Here is a 25,251-nt window from a genome sequence, read left to right as displayed (position 1 = left end):
AGTACAGCTTATCGTATAATATTATAAATGTATAATTTATACATTTTCTACGGATCTACATGACAAACAAAGTTTTCCACAATTCATTAAAGTTTCTGTATCTTGAGTTGGATGTTTATCATGCCTACTCCTTCGCTATAAAGAACCGACTTTCACCAGGTTATATCATAATAAGTAAACACCTGGATTCACTTATTCAGCATTTGTAACGAAGAAATGCCACAGTATTTCTTACCATCTATTTTTTGTTGGTTTGGGGTGTTTTTATTGTAAGATATTAAATGTACTATCTGTTGATGTTCTATGTGCCCAAGACACCTCTGTAGAATAGGCTCATGTCTGTAACTCAACTGCATCACAGTATTTTAAACCATTTCAGCATGACATTCCTCTCATTTCTCTCTCCTGTAGGAAAATCAATTCTATTTACTTATTTCTAACATTTTAAATACATTTTAAATAAAATTTTCTCCTAAATGGGCAATGAAAATTTCATTTGTTTATGAGGTAATGTATTTTATCTTAAATGTTACATTTTCTAAATACTATTGTTTTAATTTACTTTAATTGTGTATTGTCATAATTAGACACACATATGCACAAAATCAAGGGGGTTAGCATTGTCATAATTAGACATACATATGCAAACAGACACCCAGAGTAAGTAATTAATTATCAAAATCAAGGGGGTTAGCATTTGCATTTACTAAAATGTTTTTAAATTTTTTATTAGCATAATGACTATACAATTTATGATTTTTCATTGTTATATCAATAAATGTTTTTGTGCTACTGAAATCATTGGAATTTATGTTTATATCTTCTTAATTACCTTATAATTCAAGTCTTTGATCTCCTTTCCTGTTTTTGTGCATATATATGATATTCAGTTATTCCCCCTGTTATAAAATTTATTCTGTGTTTTGGTAGGAATTATCAGCCTCTCTTTATCATGCTATCCTCTGTCCTCTCTGGTCCTCTGTATTGTATATTCTATGTTCAAGTTGACCTCATTAACATCCGTGGTGCACAGTCATCAGCACTGAACTCAACTGGGACCAGACAAGCTCACATTTCTTGATGCAGCAGCAAATTATTAGAAAAAAACGGACTAAAAGTGTGAAATAGTATATGTCTGCTATCATTTCTCATTTTTACTTCTTACTGCTAACACCAGAAATTTCAAACGTTTTAAGGGCATGTTTAACAGTGGAATAATCTGTTAAATGTTAATTAATGGTTTGGAAAACTATATCAATTGACCTATAATTAATTGCATATAAGCAAATGAAGGAAAATATTAGAACTTAAGAGAAAAGTGATCAAAGAAAGGGGCCAATAAAAGATATAATAAAAGTAATAAAGATAATGTTTACATTATGGGAAACCAATTAGATTTTGGAGAGTAGAAATTATAAATAGAAGTTCTGAGTGCTCTTGATGTCATGCTATTCATAAAAATGCGTGAAAAACTGAGTTAATACAAGGAAAGGTTTTTTGTTACCCCATGGGACTGAATTTTGTTAGTGTGTCTTGATTTCCTGGAAAAAGTCCTAGTCATTAGGATATACTAAAGATCACTTTAACTGATTTAATAGATCAGATCTAGTTTTCCATTAATAGATTTAATTGCTTTTAATTATAGTAGTTGATTTTAAGCATGTGAATATTTTGTGAGTTTTATGGTAGGAGAGTTAAAAAAACTTAGGAAGGAGATGTTAGACACAGTACTTTAGTTTCTAGCATTGACACTATATTAGTTTATTTGGGCTTCCTTAATAAGCCTGGTGGTCTGATTTGAAAATTGAAATTTCACACCAATGCAAGTGGGAACCAGCGGTTCATTCTCTGCTATGGCTATGTATACAGATTATATTGAGGAAAGCCACCTAAGTAAGCAAGAAAAGAGACCTCTAAAAACATGACAACCAGCTAGGAAAGAAATGGGGAAAGCATTATTCTGTTATTCAGAAAAGGAATAGTGAGGGTTTGAATTAAAATGACAATAACAAGTATTATGGGAATACACATGGATTGAAAGAAAGGAAAACTGCCAGCAATATGGCTCAGAGTTTAAAGGTGATTCCTCTCAAAATTTGCAATCATAGTTCAATTCTGAGACATGAATGGTGGAAGAAGAGAATAAGTTTATGGAATCTCCCCTGTGGCTGCATGCAAATAAAGTGCCATGATTCTACACACACACACACACACACACACATACACACACACACACACACAAACACATACACATACACACACACTAAAAGAATAGTTTAATAAGTAAATATGTGATAAATAAATTTGCAAGATACAAAGAAATAGAGGGAGAAATTTACTGTGTACTTTTCATACTCTATGCACTTCAGGAGGTGGTATATTTTAACCATTTTAATTTGTGTAAATATCTTCAATGAGACATTTCGATTATGTCATCCACATTTCACTGGTAAAATAAATGAGGCCAAGATAGGCTAATAAATCATTCCCAATTATAGATAATTGCCAGATAATATTAATCAGGGATAAAATTTTAACTACTAATGATTTATGGTTCTAGAATTTACAGGCTTTATATTGTATATATTCAATATTATTAAGACAATTAAAAATTAAACTGTGTATTTTGATCATTTATGTTCCACTGACTGAGACATCCCTTATCCTCCCTACCTCTCTACTCACTCTAGTTTATGCTCTTTCTCTTTCAAAAATAAAACACATATAAAAAATGAAACCCCTCCAAAAAATAAAGCTAAACAAAGAAAAAAAGACAAAAATGACATACAAATACACACTCACACACATGAATACACACCACCACCACCACCACCATCATCAACCAAAATAATAAGCCAACAAACCAACATACACAAATGGAATTAATTTTGTGTTGATCCATACTCCTGAGCATGAATCCTGCCTGCCCTGAAGCACAATTGATACAGCCCATGTCATAGAATTGTAGAAATTAATATCCTGAGTTTTCCTCTCCCATTGCATATTGTAAATAAGTTCTTGGCTAGGGATGGGATTTTTGTTATACATGTTGAATTTTTTGTCTAATTTGAACTTGTGCAGATTTTGTGTATTCCATATATCTCCGTGAGTTCATACCTCTGTCATATTGTGTCTGGAAAATGTTATTTCCGTACAATATTTCTGCCTGCTTTTCCACTTAGAGTCATGAGTCTTGAAAGGAGGGCTTGGATAAAGATATCCCTTTTAGGGATCAGTGCCCCATATTCTCTCACTCTCTGCACGTTGTATAATGCGATTCTGCCAGTTGTCACCTACTATAAGAAGAAACCTTTCTGTTGAGAGTTGAGAGATGCATGGATCTGTGGGTTTACCAACATATCATCAGCAGTTGTTTAATTTCCATGTCTACTTAGAAAAATAGTAGTAGTAGGTTTTCCCCAAGGACCATAATCAATGTTGTCTCAAATTCTTGGCCTCATTAATCTTGTCAGGTGAGGGATCCATCTCACCGAGTGTACTTACATCCAATTTTTAAAAGGGGTTGGTGATCTCCATAAAATTTATGGCACTATCCATTATCATATCTCATAGACATGTTGTTATTGTAGGTCACAGATTCATAACTGGAAGAGAATGATGATTATTTTCTCATCCAATAGGATGTGTAGTATTTCATAGCACTATGAATGTTTGTCACTATGGGTGAATATTCCTCCAGTTCAAAAAACCTTCATGTTTCCACTATTAGATGACATAAGTACACTGTGCCTTATCGTCATCTTATTAAGGCAACCTATAACACTGATGTAGCCTGTAACACTTGTTGCATTTACAAGACGTCATTGGCCAAAGACTCGACAATATGTAACCCATTTCTAGTTCTAGAATTTTACTTGGTAGCATACAATGGACAGTTGGATGTGTTCTCTCTCCCATTATATGGCAATGTCATTTAAATCCCTTCATATATTTATGAAACTTTTAAAGTTTGGGATTTTATTGTTTTCAAAAACCTTGAGGATTAGTTGGCCCTCTTCATAATCCCTCCTGTTCACTGCCCTCCCATTACCGTCCTCATGTTCTAGCTACTCCATTATCCTGGTATGCATTATTTTCCTTTAATTGAATTTATTTATTTTACATCCCAACTTCAGTTCTTCCTTCCTCCCCTCCAATTTCCTGCCCTGTCTCCCCTCTGCCCACCAAATTTTATAACTTTGTTGAATGTTTCCATGCTGAAGATAAAGTCACTTTAAGAGTTAACAATATACCACGCTGATGCTTCTTTAAAATGCCAGTGTCCTGATCCTGAACTGAATTCAATTCCTAAAAAATGACTAACTCTTAGAAGGTGACAAATGAAGGAAAAAAATTATTCAATTAATCCAGTGCCTCTTAGTTATGTCTTACAAAGAACTGGATAACCAGCTGCTTCCCCAGGGATAAGAACAACTGTAATAGTGGGTTAGCTCAACTGACTACTACACAATTATGCTAGTATTTCATTAATCCAAAAGCACTTTACAAGAAAACGTAAGTATGGCTTCCAATAGGAATGTTATACTTGGACTTGATACCAAGCTCACGGATTTGAGTGTGCAAGGACAAACAGGCTTTCAAGTTAAACAATTTGTGCTTTAATCCCAAGGATTCTCATGAACATATTACAAATGACAGCATGAAAAAGTAATCTTGTGTAGTAACTCAAAGGTTCAGCTCTACAATGTACCTTTACACTGATATGACACTGGTAACTTAAAGTCTTCCATTTTCAAAGAAAGAATGTTTCAACTTTGCGTCCATATATAGCAATCAGTAAGGAACCTCTGAAAGACTTCAGGGAGTAGTTCCCACCCTTTATCTGTTAGCCTTTAAAGACTGCCTATCATTTTACCCACAGCTTCACACCATATCCCAGCTTCTAGACAAACTAGAGCTTTATTCCATTCCCACCAATGGCTTCTATATCATTAGCACATCATGCTTTAACTGGGCATGATCTAGGTTTATTTCAGCCTATGAAAAACTAAAGATCACAGCAAATTTGAACAGCTAAAACATCTTTAAAATGCACCAAGACTATGAAGCCTTAAACAAAACTTGCATGTCCTGTACATACTCTTGTCAAATGAAGTTATTTCCTGTACTCCACTTCTTTAGCAAACTAGTTTTCTATTTCCTTTTATGTGACATGTATCAGCTACGAGCCAGACTAGAGAAGGATTGAGATGGCTTGTGGATTCTCTCACCAAACAGAGGCCTTTCTCTAGAAAGTGACCTGCTCTGGCTTTGAGAGAAGCTTCTCCTTGGAGATCTTAGGCAAGGTGGAGGACTCCTCCTATGGTAATCATCTCAAGGGTGACAACCCCAAGAGGGAGGTGGGCTACGATTACGTCTTTTATTGTTTGTTTGTTTTCACCATTCGACAGTTCTACTCTCACATAGCAGCCACATAGTTTTCTTCCATCCAGCTCTCGGACATCATCAGTGGCATCTCGGGGATCCTCAAATTCAATGAAAGCAAAGCAAGGAGGGTTCCTAGCAGCCCACACACTTCACAGTAGTCCTTAACAGCCAAAAGCCTGCTCTAGTTCAGGCTCATTCCCATTGTTTACAAGATTATCTACATGTACCTTCCAGTCTAATAGACAGGAATCAGATGCATTTTGAAATCCTGAGTTCAAACACCAAAGCTCAAATCCCAACATTCTGACAGGGCCAACCGCGCACTTTGGGATCTGCTTCGACAGATGCTTTCAGTTCCCTGACATCCACGAAATGGTGCCTAATATCCATATTAAAAGATAACATGTATTGTTTTTATTTCTGGGTACAGGTTACCTTACTCAGGATGGTTGTGCCTGGATCCATCCGTGTGCCCGTGAATTTCATAATTTAATTGTTAATTGCGGAATAGTATTTCACTATGTAAACATTCCAAATTATGGTGCGATGGGCATCTAGGCTTTTCAAATATTCAGACTGCTATTATATATATATATATATATATATATATATATAGAGAGAGAGAGAGAGAGAGAGAGAGAGAGAGTGTGTGTATGTGTGTGTGTGTTTACTGGTAAGGCTAAGACTCAGTTGAAGATCAAGCATGTCTCAAACTCACAGTTCTTCCCAGTAAGAATCCTAAAAGCTGAGATTGCATGAGTGGATTTCCAATCATGTAGAGTGATTATCTTTAAGAAGTGTCATATCTCACCTTGTCTGCATGTCTTATCTTCCAAGACGCTCAATGGGTGTTTAAAGCACAGATGGCATCAAACTCTGCACTTACCATGTTTATTACTTGACATGCTTTATTAATGAACCATGACGAGAAGCTGATAAAAATTGTTTTGAATGTATTTTTATGCTGCCATTCATTGCTATTCTCCCTTTCCATTGAAAGCTGAGAGTACATAAAACTCTTATCTTTTCATTTAAGAAAAACGACAATTTCTTGTCCATGGTAAATATTGTTTTTTAGTTATTTATTTATTTTAATTTAACTTTTTATACATATTGCTCTCAATTCCCCTTCCCTCCTCTCCTCCCCTGGTCCCCCATTCCTCCCAACCCCCCACCCCACTCCATCTCTCTTCAGCTCCCCAGGGAGGGTAAGACTTTCCATGAGGGATTTTCAGAGTCAGTAAAGTATAATTATTGAGTTCAATCATTGCTATTCTTCCAGAGTCAAGCTGATGCCTGTGATTAATAACAATTCAGTAAATATAGGTGCATATAAATCCTATCCCAAGGGGGAAAATATTTCCTCTTTACACTTTAAGATTTATAGACTTTAAAATTTGTTCTTGATTCTGTATTTTCCATTTAATATCTTGAGAAAACAGTTAACCATTTATAAATAGTAAATGAATTTTTAGAAGTAAATCATGGAAAAGTGAGAGGTACTGTATATGAGGACTAAAGATACATAAAATAGAGCCTACACTACTTGTTGGCTGAAGACATACATACTTAGGAGCAAAAATGAGGAGATTGATCAATCTCTTAGTTAGGTTGGAGTTTAGACTACAAAGGATTCATTTAAGTGGGAACAACAGAGTAACTGTATTAGCATCTATGTGCTCTGTCAGTGTAAATCCAAAGGAGCTTGAGATCAAAGCCTAAATGACACAATTCCAACAGAGCAGCTGGAGCCATGTCTTTCTGTGCATGCCCCATCCTAATTCATTATGAACTCAGAGTGTGGGTGGAGAAAGTGTAGGAGGAATTGCCACCAGCCTACCCAAGCCTTAGTTGCTTTGTCCCTGTGCCCAGGCCATTTGCATGTGCAGGCACAGCAGGCACTTCCTCTCTGAGCCAAGCTGCCAAGCCTACCTCAAAGTCCAGAGATGTTGCCAGAGAGACATCTGACCCAGAGACACCAATGAGAAAAGGGGATACAGCAGAGTCAGTTCCTGAGCAAATAGGATCTTGGGAAGGGGTATAAAGGAAGTCCTAACTTCCTGAATAAAGAATTATGCAGCCTGCTCTGCTACTCACTGGCTCCCAGTGCCACTCAGTCTCCCAGCGCCTGAGTCCCTGGTGCTGCTTCTTCTCACCCCCTCCCTCAAGGGTTGTCCAAATAGGGTAACATGCAACTAGAAAGAACACTGCTTCATCTGGCCACTCACTTGATAAGATGCTTTGGTCTATAAATATGTGAAAACATCAGTTGATTTGCCTCAATTAGCAAAAATAAATAGACATCTATAAGAACTTTAGCAATAATGTTATTAAATTTACTATTATACTTATTTCATTTAGCAGCTCAACTTTTTAAGTAACAGCATTTCAATTTTTCTCTGTTATTCCAAGAATTTAATTTTGGGCTGTACACTAACATTCCTTAATGTTTGGCAAAACTATAGGGCCTGATGTAGGTATGTAAATCTGAGCATTCATATTTATAACTTTTAAAAAATGAGTTTTTCCTAAAAAAGTGACCCAGAAGGTCGGTTTTAATGTTTCATTGAATACAAGGATAAGAATGCTGTTAGATTTTGTTTGGAAGTGAACAGACTGTCTCAGTTTACTTATGGTTTACTCTTTCTATGGACTGGTGCAATGAAGTTCTGTTACTAGGTTTTCAGAATGCAAGTGAATGCTGGTGAGAGAAGCCATTGCTTGAATCTCCCAAATAGGCAGAGAGAAAGCAGAGAATGCATCAGCAAGAAAGACAAGATGTGGAAAAAAATTATGAACTGTAAGTATGGCTAAAGGGAGAGAAGAGCACTCAGGTACAATCTTCAATTTTAAATTAATAAATTTAGCTTATGAAGCTGTGTAGAAGAAAGCATACTTTTGCCCTTCTTTTCACTCTTAGACTCTTATAACCTGATCGCTTCTTTGGAAATCTGTGTTTAGATAAATTAAGAATAGGAAAAACACCCTATGTAGAAAGTGGGGAGTTGAGGACTCAAATGGAACTCAATAAACTTAGCACTAATTATAATGTAGGACATTGTTGCTACATAATTTCTCAGTACTCTACGGGAAATAATGCAGTGTGTTGCTACAGAATTTCACAAGTATTTTAGTGAAATAATACCTATAATTTTCTAAAGTTGTGCATATACTAGCAAAAGCTTAAGGTGGGGAAATGGAATTTCATAAAATTAGAGCAAAATGAATTATAATTTCTCTAGTTGTACTTATGCTGTTATCATTCATATAAGAATAATTGAGGGAGGGTCTAGCCCTGCCCTGGATGAAATGACAGACTATGGACACCCTCATGGAGGGCCCCTTTTTTTTTTTTTTTGGTTTTTACGAGACAGGGTTTCTCTGTATTGTTTAGGAGGCTATCGGTCCAGCCCGGCCTCGAACTCACAGAGATCTGCCTGCCTCTGCCTCCCGAGTGCTGGGATTAAAGGCATGCGCCACCACCGCCCGGCTAAAAATAATATCTTAAAGAATTCTTGAACCCCCATGTTCTCCCCCATGTAAAGACACAACATACTCAACCTTATGGGACACTTTGAAAGCAGTACTAAGATGAAAGTTCATAGCACTAAGTGCTAATATTAATAGAATGGAGAATAGTCATACTAGGGAATTAACAGCACAACTGAAAGCTCTAGAACAAAAAGAAGCAAACTCACCCTGGAGGAGTAGATGCTAGGATTTGTTGCATTATTTTATGTTACATCTGTTTACCTCTGTGTAGCTGTATTGCTTTGCCTGCATAAATACTTAGTTGGTCTAATAAAGAGCTGAACAGCCAATAGCATGAAAGAGAAAGGATAGGTGGACCTGGCAGACACAGACAATAAAAGGAGGAGAAATATGGGAAGAAAGATCAAGGAAGGAGAAACAGGAGGAGAGGAGGTCTCTAGGGGCCAGCCACCCAGCTACACATCAAGCCACAGAGAACAAGTAAAGAAAGATATATAGAATCAGAAAAAGATAAGAACCCAGCAGCAAACATAAGTGGGATAATTTAAGAAAAGTTGGCTGGAAACAAGCCAGGCTAAAGCCTGGCATTCATAAGAAAGAATAAGCTTCAGTGTGATTTATTTGGGAGCTGTGTGGTGGGCCCTCAAAATAAAGAGTAAAAACAACCAACTACAGAAAAGTGATAATATGTAGGGGCATGGAATTTGAGCAGTCTAAGCCTGTGATTCCCAACCCATGATCGACTGATATTTGACCCCAGAATAAAGTATCTCTTTGACCCTTTAAAGTAAGAGCTGCATTATGACGTTTCCTCCTTTCTACTAAACCACTCCTCTAGATGGAAGAGCACTGCAGAGAACTTTTTCATCATAACAAATCTGCTCTTCACATATGCTTAAGCAGAGAGATTGAGCTTCCCCTCTTTTTGTCTGTTCAGTTTAGTAATTAGCAGGCAAGATTTCACTTCTTGCAATTCCTCATGTAAATTTCATCTAGCAGCATTCTTTAATGTATTTTTCACAGCTCATTCTCTCTAAGGTCATTATTAAAATAAGTCCCTAGAAGTTATGCTACTGAATCTTGGAGGCTAAAAACAAAAATGAATCACTAGTTCCATGGTCTTTCCACATTTGCTCCTGTGTTCACCCTCTGAAGACATTTTAACTTCTAAAGTCTGAAGGCTTTGTAATTTCTTTTCTTACCATGAATTCTATTTCAGAAGGCTTCCTAGTCTTTCAAGATGCAAGACTATAATTAGGCATTGTTCTGTTTTACACTGTTTCATACTTTTATTTTAATTTATATTAAATATAAAATTCCACACCACTCCCAGTTTCCTCTCTGTTAGTGCATTGTTATTTTGTAAATCTCAAAGAAAGAGACAGCTGAGTGAAAGGCTGATCAGACTGTGTCACTGAAATCTTTCCATACTACACTCTGCTATCTGCACTCACCCACTGCTTTTTGGGCTCTCTAATATCTGTTGTCTATAGATTTGGCCTGTGAGTCAAAGGTGGATACAGAGGTCTTCAAAGCACTTTAAAAATACTACTCTAAATAAATTTTTGGTTAAAAACTATATATGACAAATTCAAAAATCAGTATTAGAATTCAATATAAAGTAAAAGAAGAATTTTCTATGAGAGAGAGTGACTGGAAGCTGAGCTCAGAAGTGCAGGAATGTGAAGACCAGAGAAACCACTGCCAGAATTGAAATACAGCATGCTGGACATGGGTATGAGAAACACTGAGAGACAGGATGATCAAAGTTTACTGGCAGATATTAGAAATATGTTGCACTAAGTCAGATCATATTTATTCAGAAGGTATTCCAGATTTGTTTAATGACTTGGTCACTGTTCCTTAGTTTTTGAAATTAAACTGTATTTATAACATGTCCTTATTTTCTCCTTCTAACTTTTCTCTCAAATTCAAGGCTGCATGTTGTCTCTTTCACTGGAGGCTGCACATGTGCCCATGAGCAGGCATGGGTACATGTGCAAACACACAAACACATACATGCATCCCTCAATACATAAATGCAACTTGCTCATTCCATATAATAAACTTGTATTAATATGATCTGGGAACCCACCATTTGCTACTGATAGTTGTTCTTCCTTGGATAAAGAATTTTTTCCTGCACTCTGTATTCCTTAGTTTCATGTATTTATTTAATCATTATAATCAGCATATTTTGTTCTATTATAATTTTAGTATACAAAATAGATTACAGAATCAGGATATGGAAAGAGGAATTGGTAATATACCTAGTACCAAGTCAATAAGCAGACTGATGTATAGTCTAGCAAGAGAAGGAATCTAAGTCATATTCATTCAGAAGCAATTGGCCACTCAGGTTTAGTTGTTCTGGAAACATTCTTACTTAAGTTTCACTCCAGACAGGGTTTAAATATAGAATGACAAATGATTCTGGCACAATGTTTGCTTGAAGTTACCACCCCATTGCCGTCTAGGTTTTTCTTGCTGACTTGAATCTCATAAATTTTTCTTCTCTCCCTGGCAACCTACACTCCCAGTTTAAGACAATGTGTCCAGTCGTATATTTTACTGTATTGTTGGCTTTTCAAGCTAAGCAATTCAAGATAAAGATTTATATATTCATTCAAGTCTTGAAAATTCTTAGTTGCTGCCTCTTAAGAATTTCTTTTGATCAGTTATTTTTTATGGATTCTTGAAATGACCTTTATTTTCTATTTTGTTATACACCTATGCTATATTATAGAATTCGCTTAGTTTAAAATCCATGTCATTTACTCATTTTAAATTGCCTGTTATTTAAGGGAATTAATGGAAATTTGAGTTAACTGACCATCCCCTGGAAACTCTACTACAGTGCTTTTGCTATACTGGTTATTCTGTTTTCATTTTTTAGAATGTTTCAGTTGAGTTATGGTTCAATTTATTGACATTTTACTTATTTATCTGTGTTTTTAGGTAATATCAATATTTGTTGGTGAATTATAATAAAAATAATAGGTTTTGGATTTAAATAGTAGTGTAGAGTTATAGGGGAGGAACAGAGGAGAGGAGGAAAAGAGATACCTTAATATAGGGAGCCGGTGTAGGTTTAAAGATAAATCTGGCACTAGAGAAATGTTCAGAGATTCACAAGGATGACGCCCAACTAAGAATCTAGGCAGTAGTGAAGAGGCTGTCATTGATGTCCTTCCCTATAATGAGATTGATGACTACCTTAATTGCCATCCAAGAGCCTTCATCCAATAGCTGATGGAAGCAGAAGCAAGCTCCCATAGCTAAGCAACAAGTCATACTCCAGGAATCCAGTTGTAGACAGGGAGGAGGGATGAGCAAAGGTGCCAAGACCTTGCTGGAGAAACCGGCAGGAACAGTTGACTTGAACTAGTGAGAGCACAGAGACCCCCTTGGTAAAGCTGGGGAACCAGCGTTGGAGCGAACCAAGCCTTCTGAATGTGGTGCCAGCTAGGAGGCCTGGGCCGTCTATGGAAACTCTAACAGAGGAGCCAGTGTTTATCCCTAGTGCTCAAATGGACTTTGGGAGCCCATTCTCTATGAAGGAATATTATTGCAGGCCAGTTACAGGGAAGAGAGCCTAGGCCCTCCCCAAATCATGTGACAGAGTTTAGTGATCCCCTGTGGAAGATCTCACTGTCCATGGGATGTGGATGTGGGGAGGATTGGGGGAGGGGTCAGTGGGGGCCATGGGAGGATGGGAGGCTTTGAGAATGGGGTGATTGATATATAAAATAAAATTGTTTCTAAAATTTAAAAAAAGCAGAAAAAAAGAGAGCAAACCTGAAGAAAACAAGGTTAGTCACAAGAGAGTAGGACTCTGACAAGAATAGGAGGATTAGGAAATGCAAACTTGTTGGAGTAGGTGTGTTCTTGCTGGAGGAAGTGTGTCACTGGGAAAGGGCTTTGAGATCTCGAAATTCCATGGCAGATGTCTTTCTGCATACAGAATGTAGCTCTCAGCTACTGCTCCAAAGGCTGCCAGTATGTCTCCATGGTTTATGCCATGATGATAATGGAGTAAATCTGTGAAACCATAAATAATCCCCATTAAATGATGTAATTCAAAAGAATTTCTTTGCTCATTGTGTCTCTTCAATACAACAGATCCATATCTAAAACAAATATAATTTTTTATGTTTGCTTTTGTTTAAAATCTCAAGATTTGGGGCTTGGGAAATGGCTTACTTGGTAAACAAATTGCCATAAAAATGTGAGGATTTGTGTTCAAGTATACAAACACCTACAGTTGAACAATGTGCAGGACTGTCTCCATCAAAACCCTCCTGTGAAAATCCAGGGAACCAGTAGGAAAGGGGATAGGAAGATTGTAACAGCTAGAGTGTATAATGAAGATCAAGAAACCACAGTGCTCTAAGAAAACAGCCTGAGCAGTTCAATTATGAACTCAGAAACTGTGGCAATGTGCACGGGGTCTGAACAAATCTATACCATTTGGAGTCTCAGCACTGAATGCAGAAGTTAACCCAAGCTCCCATCGCTAATCCAGAAGCTGTATGCAATAGCTAGCTGCTCACAAATGAAAAATTTGTTTTCTCCAACAGAGTCTCACTAGGTATACAATACACTCCTAAGGTTAGGCCACATGCCCAACATTAGATGACCAACCCAGAACAAATTCAAGGGCATTTTTAGCATCTCTTTGTCTCATAATGCTTTGTGTGTTTATTGTTTTCTAACAGGTTCTTTGCATGTATGTTACAGTTTCTGATTTTTTATTTTTATGGAATTTCTGTGTGTGCAACTGTGTGTTTCTGATTCTATATTTATTTTTGAGACTTTTGTCCTATTTTGGTTTGTTGTTATTTTATCTAACTTATTCATTATTATTATATTATAATTTTAGTGCCTGTTTCTATCCTAAAGAGAAAAGAAGGAATGGTATATATTTGGGTAGGTGAAAATGTGTGTAAGATCTGGGTAAATATGGAGGAGGGGAAACCATCACATTATGTCTTTTGCATAACCCTACTATATAGTACACACACATGCTCACTCACTCACACAGCACTAGTGTAAAACTCAGGAACAGTGTAGCATACCTGTATCTCAAGTATTGAGGAAATGGACATGAAGTATACTTAGGACTCGCTGATAATCTACGCTAGCCCCATCAATGAAGCCAGGTTCAGTCACAGAAATGGTCCCAAAAACACGATGAACATTAGTCTATACCTTTCTTTGGTGCCTCTTTATGTGCTGTAAGTATCAGAGTAATTCTGGCATTGTAAAAATAATTGGGAAATGTTCCTTATGTTTCTATTTTGTGAAATAATTTGAGGAGTATTAGGGTTAACTCTTCTTTGAATGTCTGGTAGAATTCTGAACTAAGAGCAGCTGGGCTCAGATATTTTTTGTGTTTGGAGACTTTTAATTATTATTTCAATTTCACTAGGGTTGTGAAATTGCTTATTTGATCTTGATTTAACTTTGAAATGTTATCTATTTTTAGATATTTAAATTCTGATGGAGTATAGAATTTTAATGTATGTCCTTGTGATGAATTGGATTTTCTCCATGTTTGTTATTTTGTCATCTTTTTGTCTCTAATTTTGTTCATTTGAATATTTCCTCAGTATCTTTTAGTTAATTTGGATAACAGTTTGTCAATGTTACTGATTTTTCTCAAAGAACCAACTCTTGTGTCATTGATTCTGTGTAGTTATTATTGTTTTGATTTTATTGATTTCAGCCCTGAGTTCATTATTTCTTGACATTTACTCCCATGGGGCATTGTTTTTTCCTTGTTTTAGGTCTTTCATGTGCACTGTTAATGTACTAATATAAAACCCCTCCAATGTTTTTATGTAGGCACACATTGTGGCCTATGGGCTGAAGATGGATGCCCCAACGTTACAGAGAAAATTCGGGTGACTGTCCAGGCAGTAAGATACCTCTGTCAATCCTAGTGTTTATGTATTATCCTTTTGGGGTCTTTGATGGAGTTGAAGACAGATATTTATAATTATAGTTTTCCTTAGTTATGATAAAAGATAAGCTACATATACAACTTTAAACTCACAAGGATGGGATGGATGATATTTTCTTTAAATCTTGCTAAAATATTGTAACTATGTTCTTATTTGATAACTGTTCTGTTATACACAATTTGACTATGTTAAAGTTAAGACCTTTTTTTTGTTGAAACAGAAAAGAGGAGATGTTGGGGAAGTCATATGCCAATAAAGTACTGTCTGGCCAATAAGGAATCTAGATAGGAAGGACTAGGAGTCCAGGAGGATTCTGGGAAGGAGAAACACGAGAGAGTCAACATGTAACTCCATGGGGGTAGGAAGCCTGGAACTATTCTCTGGTAAGAAACATACTTAGATTAACAATTATGGGGTAATTACTTAAAGCAGAGCTAGCCAGTAAGAGACAAGCAAGGCCAACAGCTTCATAATTCATATAGCCTCCTGTGTGTTTATTTGGGACTAATACGGCTCTAGAACCAGGCTGGCGGGAAAGCGGCTCTGGAACCAGGCTGGCGGGACAGCTTCTCTCAAGAAAAGCTTCTCTTAACACAAAAGGCTGCTGAAAAAAATGTTTATTTTGTGTTTGGGTGAAATGAACTGCAGATAACTGTTCATGCCATTTGGTTTATGATGTTATTTATCTTTAGATTTTCTTTGTTTAATTTTTTAATTTATTATATTGTTTTATTTCTTTTTAAGTTAAATTAAAAGCAATCTTATTTTCCATACCAATCCCAGTTTCCTCTTCCTCCCATGCCCCTTATCAACACCCCAACCCACCTCCTTCCACTCCACAGGGATGGTGAGGCCTCCTATGGGCAATCATCAAAGTCTCCATTTAATTTTTGTTAGCAAGAGTTGAGTATTGTAGTCATCCACTATCATTTTGTGAGGGACAATATGTGACTTTAGATGCAGCAGTATTTCTTTTATGAACATAATTACTCTTTTTTGTTTACAATGGTACATATATGTTTACAATTGCAAAATATTCTTGTAAGATTTTTGCTTTAAGGAGTATATAGTGTCTACCAATATCTTTAAATATTAGTTTTGTATAATAAAGTTCTTGAGATGTATATAATTTTTCATGTCTTGTATGATCTAAAAATTTAGACAACTATAAGAATCAATTGTTACAATTTAAAGAATGGTAGAAGCATGCTAAATTTTGCAATGAGGAAAATTAGAGAAGGTATTCAAAGAAATGAGAAAACATTAAATGTTCTGGTCACTAGGGAGCATTGTGAATAATGAGTATCTTTACATTTTGATGTTTCATAACACTATGCATGTTTGAAAAATGAGGAAAATTAATTAACTTGGAATATGTATATATCTATACACCTATATCTATTTTGAATAAAATTATAGTATTTGGAGAGACCATGTTAACACAGAGAGCCACAAACTAATAGCTCCCAGTGCCAAGAATGAGAAATGTATTTTCCAATCATTGTCAGGGGACTACAGGAAACTCTCTAAATAATATGAACTATTGACATTCATTTTTCTTTTCTGAAAGAACATAAAGGTAAGACCTGATTTCTGAAAATATCACACTCTTAAGACCCAGGAATTAGAGGAATAGAGTTGGAACTGTCCTGGAAGATTCCTCTCTGAAGTTTTTCTATAATACTCTCTATTTAATTGTACTTAAATTCTATTCAGGAGGTAATATATGTGTGGTACTGTAAATCCAAAATTTTCCCATGGTTCTTCAAGTTGTCTACCTATAGGAGAACATGCTAGTGAATTTCCCCAAACCAGTACTATTTTTAACATATTCTAGGTATGTATCCTTATGCTCAGAGTTGAGTGTAGCTCTCTACACCACATTAAATTAGATGCTTATTACAGCAGAGACTGTTACAAAAACCCACAGGTGACAAACACGCAGAGAAAAAGTAACAATAGAAGGCCCAAATGACAACTGATGCATTCTCAATACAAGACCTATAAATAGGGCTCAAGGAACCTTGAAGAACAGAGGACAGAAGTATTGCAAAAGCCATGGTATCTGGCTTTGCAATAGTTTATTCTGCATATTAGAAAGACTAAATGTGTGGAACCTCAACAATATGGTGACTGGAACAATATCTGTCTGTCTTCTCCCAAGGACATGCAGTCTCAGTAAGACCTAAATACACACAGAATAAGCAATATTAAATGAACACAACAGGCTATAGTTTTAGATGCATATGTGTATGAGTATAACAATAATTATTAAAGAAAAGGTCATATATTTGGTTGGGAGTATATGGAACACAGGAAAAAATGAAGCAGGAAGAAAGAGGTGTGGATACAATGTAATACTACAATCATTTATGGAATTCTTAAAAATATATTAACAATTCTGTTTATTGAAGTATTCTCATGTTCAGTTAAGGCAGGACCAAGACCTGCTCCTCTGCATCAGTGCTGGGTAAGGCATCCTACCGTGTGGAATGGCCTCCAAATTGGGGGGAGGTAGTGGGAGAAAAACGAGGGGAAGCGGGGTATTGTGGTTGGTATGTAAAATGAAAAGAAAATTAAAAACACTAAAAGTGCAGCACAGAACAAGGAAAGTAAGTTCCATTTTTCTGGTGCTAATATAATAGCTATATGGGCAGTGTTTTATTTTCATCACTCACAGGAACATATTCAGACCTGTGGAATGACAACTACATACTCTATACTCCCACGCTGCATATTTTAAACAAGAAAAGAGAAACAATTATTTCATCAAATCTTAATGACATCAAATTTTTACTAGTAGAATTTTTATTGAGAATTGGTGACAATTGGCTGACCCCATGTTGTGTTTTTGTTGCCTCTATAGGTTACTTTTTTATTTACACAGCTATTTTATTTAGCTTGCATTGGAAATCATTGTTGCTTAAAATAAAACAAAATTAAAATAAACTTTTTACAACCCTCTCAACTTTTAGACACTCACACTTAATTGTGGACATAATAAAGATATATTATCCCCTTCCTTAGACCTGAAAGATGACTCCTATGCCTACAATTACCTAATTCCAAGTGACATAGATTAACCAAAGGGAACTTATTTTCTTTTACATTCACTTTTCAGCATTCCTACATTGTCTATCCAATTATATGTGCTGCTACCTGGATTTTTTTGTAGTTGACAGAAAATGTCAAAGGTCATCGAAAAAGGGAAGATATTCATTATATGAAGTGCAGATATAGTAAAACTACATTTGAATTGAATTATAGTCTTCTAAATCATTACTCACTATCAAAAGTAAAAACTGATTTCAATTGAAGAATATCCTGACATTGATAGATTCTTTTTCAGTTAAATTGGATTGTTAAAATTGAATTTTGGTATTCATAGCATTTCTTTCTTTCTTTTTTTCCCCCATGCCCTATGTGCTAAGCTAGAGCGCACGCGCAGTGTCCAAGCTTTGTTGCTAAGCAAGTCTCCTGCACAAGCTTTGGTCTTTTTTTATAGTATTTGTTTTTTACAGATAACTTTGCTAAGGATTCGGGAACGAAATCGCTATGTCTAATTCCATTGTTATTGCTTTTTGTGTGTGTGTATCTTGGTGGAATGTAAGGTGGTATGGGGATATTGGAGGTTGACGGGAGGTGAGAGGGCAGTTAGAGGTAACAAGGTGAGATAGGAGTATGGTGAGACTTAGGAGCTAGATAGGGTGGGGTATGATGATGAAAGTGAAGACTGGGGTGAAGTAGGAGTGCGGTTGAGTACGGAGGACAATGGAAGATGAGAGCAGAGTAAGAGGGTAGTGGCAGGTAGAAGGTGATGGGAAGAATGCTTCTGCTTTGCTTGTAACCTTGGAGTGAGCTATCCCAGCAGCCTTTTTCATTGCATACTCACTATCCTCAATGCCTATCATCCCCTTAAATCTATCATGTGTGTTTCACTAGGATCTCTTTAACCAAAGAGCTTAGTTCTTTCTGTATCTTGAAACCTGAGGTCCTACCTCACTGATGATGAAAGGAGTAGTCTACACTGAATTCACTGACTGCAAAAGTGAGTACCTACCCTGTGTGAAGTGAGATAAAGGCAGGAGTTTTTTTTTTTTTTGCTTTCTGTGGGAATTATTTGTGTAATGAGAGCAGATGGCAGTCAGAAATGTATTTGGTTTTTCTACAAACACATAACCTGATGTCACCACATAGGTAGACATGTTCCTTTCCTTTTGCAAGTCTTTTGACCCAGCTCTAGTATGAATAGTGCTATTTTCTTGTGGTTATGGGTGTTTTATATCTTTCTGGTCTCAATGTAAGTGAAGACATATTTCTTGAACTGAGCAGAAAGGCTTCCCATGGGGTAAAGCAACATCTTAAGTGCATTCTTATTCTACTGTGACTTAAAGAAAAGAGAAATTACACAATGTCTTTGTTCTCCAAATGAATTCCTGCTCATTCTTTGGGAATGAGATATATTCTGAAAAAGTTAGCTGGGAGTTTTGCAACATATGTCAATATCATTTCCGATAGTGCTGACTACTCAGTACCAAGGGGGTGAATAAGCTATTTTTTAATGATACACCACCAAAATTGAGAAAAAACACAGAAATTCTTAAAGTAGTTATTGAACACACAGATATGTGGAAATCATGGTTAGTATTTCAGTGCTCACTTACTTTTCTTACTTTATGTTTGAAATGAGTTCTACTTAATTCTAAATTTCAAAATTATTTGTGAAAACAAACTCTACTCCTGAGACAAAATAACTCTTGTAATTTATTAGCTTATTTCTTTACCTACATTGGTAATTTCTTTGGAAAACTAAAATAATTTAAAGCACAAAATGAGAATAAAGAGAAAATCCTTTCTGAAGGACTTTATGCAAATTAGAACATTAAATACAAAGCTTTATAGAGCCATTTACCACAGTTTTAAGAAAGAGTAACCTTCCCACTCTCTTAGTTTTTCAAAAGTATACGGGTTATAAAAAATTGTTACAAATATTTTAATTGTATTGTAATTACGTTTTACTGGCAAATGTTAAACTCCAAAGTTTATCCTGTTTTGTTCATTTTTCCTAACAAGATAAGCTCTTTGTATTATTAGGCTGATTTTGTGGTATAATGTATAACTTATTTTAATAGAAATATGTAAATTAGTAAGAAAGGAATTACACATTCATATTTGTATATGTTTTAAAGTTCATATTTGATATATTTGATTTATTCTGCATCCATTAAATACACTAAATGTAGTCCATTTTTTCTAAGAACTTTTAACAGATGAGTCTTGAATATAAATATTACAGATGATTTTAAGGTATGAGCTAGACATTTCTTCTTTGACATAGTATCCATTTCTTTATTGTCAGCAACCTCACCTGACTATTTCTCTGCAGAGCCAGCTTTTACTGTGCAGAGTTTTGCTGACCCAGTTCAAATGGTGAGCCTGAAACTCAAATCTAGCTTATTGCAGCACAGTTGCAATGGATGGTATGAACATGAACATAAGAATTTGTCCAGTACAGACTGCAAATTTTGTAATCACTAAAGGAAAGAACAAAATAATATGAGTGTCTGGAAATATGGATAGCACACTTAAAATGTTGTTTGAAGGCCTGGACAGGAAAAGAGTTGGTGTATATCAATTAGAAGAAACAAATATATTCAAAGAGCTTTACAGTTTGAAAAGAAATTTCAAGATGTATCTAAGCACATCTTATAAAGCATAGCCCCCTTGATTTTAATTTCTACTCATTATTTTAATTATAAGAAATACACAAACATATATTAAATAGAAGTTATACTTTCAGTCTAGAACTACCTGACACCTGCATAGTAACCTGGTTCATTCAAATCAGTTCCAGTGTTGTAATTGAACCATGTAACAACAGCAATTTAGTGTCTCTTCTAAGTCTTTCATACAGTGAGTCAAGGTTTATTTTAGGGTCTTGAACAGAGCTGACTTTGACTTTACTGTGACAATTAAATATTTGTGGAATGATAGAAGTTGCTCCATTTACTTATGAAATGTACGCCTATTAGCATAGAGCAGAAGTCTTCACTGTGAAGCCTTTTTAGACACTCTGCTGACATCATCTGAGCCTAAAAGGCTGACACATTTGTCAACCTACTCTAAGAATAGAAAACAACCATCGTGTCTGTGAGATATGCTTTTCAACTCTGTAGTCTTTATTAAACATTTCATTAGTTTCATTGGAATGTTACAATCAAACCCAAAGTCACCCAGATGAATCAGAATGCTAGCTTTAAATGGAACATGTTTACCACAAGCAGCTTTTAATAAATACTTCATAGTGCAAATGCTGAATGTCTATATACATGTTTAGTAAAAGGGAATCTTTGTGTCTAATTTTGACTTCAATTTGTGTCTGTTTTTAACATTAGTCTCAAAAGATCAGTGTGATACTTCCATGAATCCTGACACTTTTTTAAGTTTTCCCCCACAGGGGGAATCCTGATAATTCAGGGATGTAGAAAATGTATGTGACCCATCAGGATCTGTAAATCTAAGTGTTATTTAAATACCTTTCTTTAGTCAGAATTGCTGTTATTGATTTTCTTATCAAAATATGTCTTGTTTTAATGTCACTCTTCACTTTTGTTAACTTTTATTCATTCACTTATTAAAGGCAATGAATCAGATGATTATACTCCTTACAAGTTTGAGCTATTCCCTGCAGTACAAGTTAGAGCTACTGAGAGACAACCATGAGGAACCAGAAATAGAGTTTCATGGAATTTGAAATACTCTATGAATACAATTTAGATCTGTTAAAACTATGAGTTAATAATGTGTTATATTACATAAATAAATGATTGTATATGAAGAAAAACTGGTTAATTATTTGTCGTTATATTAGGTCATGTAACGTAAAATTCATTTCTTCTTAGTATTGAAAACAAGCTAGTCTTGTCCATATTTAAATATTTCAACAATAATTTTTGGGAATACATTTAGAATGGTAAAAGTTTCTTCTGTGTAATTCAACTGCTAAAATTATTGTATTTCTAAGTGTAAGAATTCTTCCTTCATTTTATTGCTTTGTATTTTTAAAATTTTGTTTTTTGTAAATTTTATTTATATTAGAAGCAATCGTATTTTGCGTATCAATCTCAGTTCCCTCTCCCTCCCACCCTCCCATGCTCCCCATCAATCCCCAATCCCATCCCCACTCCAATCCCCAAGGAGGGTGAGACCTTATATGAGGCATCATCAAAATCTGTCAAGTCATTTGGGGCAGGGCCTAGGCCCTCTTCTGTATATCTAGGCTAAGAGAGAAGCCTTCCATGGGAAATGGGCTCCTGAAGTCCATTCCTGCACTAGGGATATAGCCTGGTTCCACCGCTAGAGGCCCCATGGAGTGCCCAGTGTTCCTGGATGAGACCCACATTCAGGGGGTATGGTTTGGTCCTATGTTGGTTTCCCAGCTGCCAGACTGGGGTCCATGAGCTCCCACTTGCTCAGGTCAGCTGTTTCTGTGGGGTTTCCCACCATGATCTTGACCCCATTGTTCATCACTCCTCCCTCTCTGAAACTAGATTCCAGGAGTTTGGTTCAATGCTTAGCTGTGAATCTCTGCTTCTGTTTCCATTAGCTAATGGGTGAAGGGTCTAGAATGGCATTTAAGGTAGTCATCATTCTCATTATAGGTCGAGGGCATTTTAGGCAGCCTCTTCACTGTTCCCTAGGGTCCTAGTTGGTGTCATCCGTGTGAATCTCTGTAAGATTCCATAGTGACTGATTTCTCTTTAAACCTATATTGGCTCCCTCTATTGATTTGTCTCTTTTCTTGCTGTCCTCATTTCTCTTCCCACTCAATCTTCCAAGTGCCTACTGGAAGAAACTGGATAAGAGCCACACGTAGAGAATTGACAGAACCCCTGAAAGCTCTAGAACAGAAAGAAGAAAACTTACCCAGGAGGAGTAGAAACCAGGAATTATAATCAAATTGAAAGCTGAAATCAATATAGTAGAAACAAAGAAAACAATTTAAAGAGTCAATGGAACAAAGAGTTGGTTCTTTATGAAAATCAACAAGATAGAGAATTTTTTATTCAACCTAACCAAAAGGCAGAGAGAGATCATGCAAATTAACAAAATCAGAAATGAATATGGGAATATAAAAACAGACAGCAGGAAATCAAGAGAATCATCAGGTCATACGTTGAAAACCTGTTTTCTGCAAAATTGGTAAATTTAAAGGAAATGGACAATTTTCTAGATAGAGTTGTCTTACCAAAGTTAATAAAGAACAGGCAAGCAATTTAAATAGACCTGTAACCCCTAAAGAAATACAAACAGTCATCCAAAGTCTCCCAACCAAATAAAGGCCAGGGCCAGATGGTTTCAGTGCAGAATTCTTCTAGAAATTCAAAGAATTGCAAATGCCAATACTCTTCAAATTGTTCCACAAAATAGAAGCAGAAGGATCATTGCAATTGCCACACAAAGACACAACTAAGATAAACAGCTACAGACCAATCTCCCTTATGAACATTGATGCAAAAATACTCAATAAAATACTGGCAAATCTGCTGTGTGAGGGAAGCGGATGCGATGCCCAGGTCCGCATGGGTGTCCAAGGTCTCTCAGCTGCTGGGAGCACATTCAAAACAGGTTCAGACAGTAACTTTAATTCCAGGAGATGGTATTGGCCCAGAAATCTCCACCTTAGTTATGAAAATTTTTGATGCTGCTAAAGCCTCTATTCAGTGGGAGGAGCGGAATGTCACTACCATTCAAGGACAAGGAGGAATGTGGATGATCCCGCCAGAAGCCAGAGTCCATGGATAAGAACAAGATGGGCTTGAAAGGCCCACTAAAGACCCCAGTAGCAGCTGGCCATCTATCTATGAATCTATTGGTCCTTAAGACATTTGACCTTTATGCCAATGTCTGGCCATGTGTCTCAATTGAAAGTTATAAAACCCCTTACATGGATGTAAATATTGTCACCATCCAAGAGAATATGGAAGGAGAATACAGTGGAACTGAGCATGTGATCCTTGATGGAGTTGTGCAGAGCATCAAGCTCATCACCGAAAGGGTGAGCAAGCACATTGCCGAGTTTGCCTTCGAGTACACTCGGAACAACCACTGGAGCAATGTCACAGCGGTGCACAAAGCCAACATCATGCGGATGTCAGATGGGCTTTTTCTGCAAAAAATGCAGGGAAGTTGCAGAGAACTGTAAAGATATTAAATTTAATGTGATGTACCTTGATACCATATGTTTAAATATGGTACAAGACCCATCCCAGTTTGATGTTCTTTCATGCCTAATTTATAAGGCAGACCTCCTTAATGATCTCTGTGAAGGTTTGATCGGAGGTCTTGGTGTGACTCCAAGTGGCAATATTGGAGCCAACGGTGTCGCCATCTTTGAATCTGTTCATGGAAGAGCCCCGGATATTGCAGGCAAGGACATGGCCAATCCCACCGCCCTTAGTGCCGTGATGAGGCTGAGTCACATGGGACTTTTTGACCACGCAGCCCAATCGAGGATGTGTGTTTTGCTACACTTAAGGATGGAAAGACCTTAACAAGAGACCTGGGAGGCAATGTGAAATGCTCTGACTTCATAGAAGAAATCTGCTGCCAAGTAAAGGACTTGGATTAGAACTCCTGCTGCTGTCAGCCACTCCAGAAGGATACCCTGTAATCATCCTTGAGAACGCCCGCCATTGGTTTGCTTGCTTCTTGACAGAGTGCATTTTCAAATCTGGCCTTTTCTTAACAAAACCCTTGTAACAGATGCACATGATGGTCCCAGGCCTTCATTCAGAGGGTTTTCCCAAGTGCTTGTTGTATTGTCTATCTGGTAAACCTTTTTTTGTAAACTGTAAGTGAACTGTATAATTTATCATTGTTACCCATTTTACACTTCAGGTAAAATAGTTTTTCCTCAGCTGTAAATATTATGATACAGAATTAATAAGAAAAATATTTAACTTTTTAACAAATGCCCTATTTTTTTGGTTTATGGAAAACATACTGAGACCAAAACAGGGTTTTAGTAATGAAAACAGCTTGGTGCATAGAAATAGACTGGTAGAACAATGGAATTGAATTGAAGACCCTGGATATTAACCCACACACCTATGAACTCCTGATCTTTTACAAATAAGCTAAAACTACACAATGGAAAAAAAGAAAGCATCTTCACCAAATTATGCTAGCATAACTGGATACTGGCATGTAGTAGGCTGCAGATATATCCATGTATTTCACCATGCACAAAACTTAAGTCCAAATGTATCAAAGACCTCAACATAAATCCAGCCTCACTGAACGTTTTAGAAAAGAAAATGAGGTACCCTTGACAGATTGGCACAGTTTACCACTTCCTGAATATAACACCAGTAGCACAAACATTGAGATTGACAATTAATAA

The 25,251-nt window shown here is 36.3% G+C and overlaps 2 pseudogenes; one reads left to right on the top strand and one right to left on the bottom strand.

The window, feature by feature from the left end:
* Window positions 1-5,154: 5,154 nt before the first annotated feature.
* Window positions 5,155-5,690, bottom strand: LOC101825213 (annotated as a pseudogene).
* A 17,724-nt stretch (window positions 5,691-23,414) lies between these two features.
* LOC101844108 lies at window positions 23,415-24,477 on the top strand (annotated as a pseudogene).
* The last annotated feature ends 774 nt before the right edge of the window (window positions 24,478-25,251 follow it).

Source organism: Mesocricetus auratus, unplaced genomic scaffold (genome assembly GCF_017639785.1).
Source record: "Mesocricetus auratus isolate SY011 unplaced genomic scaffold, BCM_Maur_2.0 Super-Scaffold_2245, whole genome shotgun sequence".
NCBI classification, from domain to species: Eukaryota; Metazoa; Chordata; class Mammalia; order Rodentia; family Cricetidae; genus Mesocricetus; species Mesocricetus auratus.
Note: the sequence above shows the minus strand (reverse complement) of the source record. Positions and strands in the feature narration are given on the sequence as shown.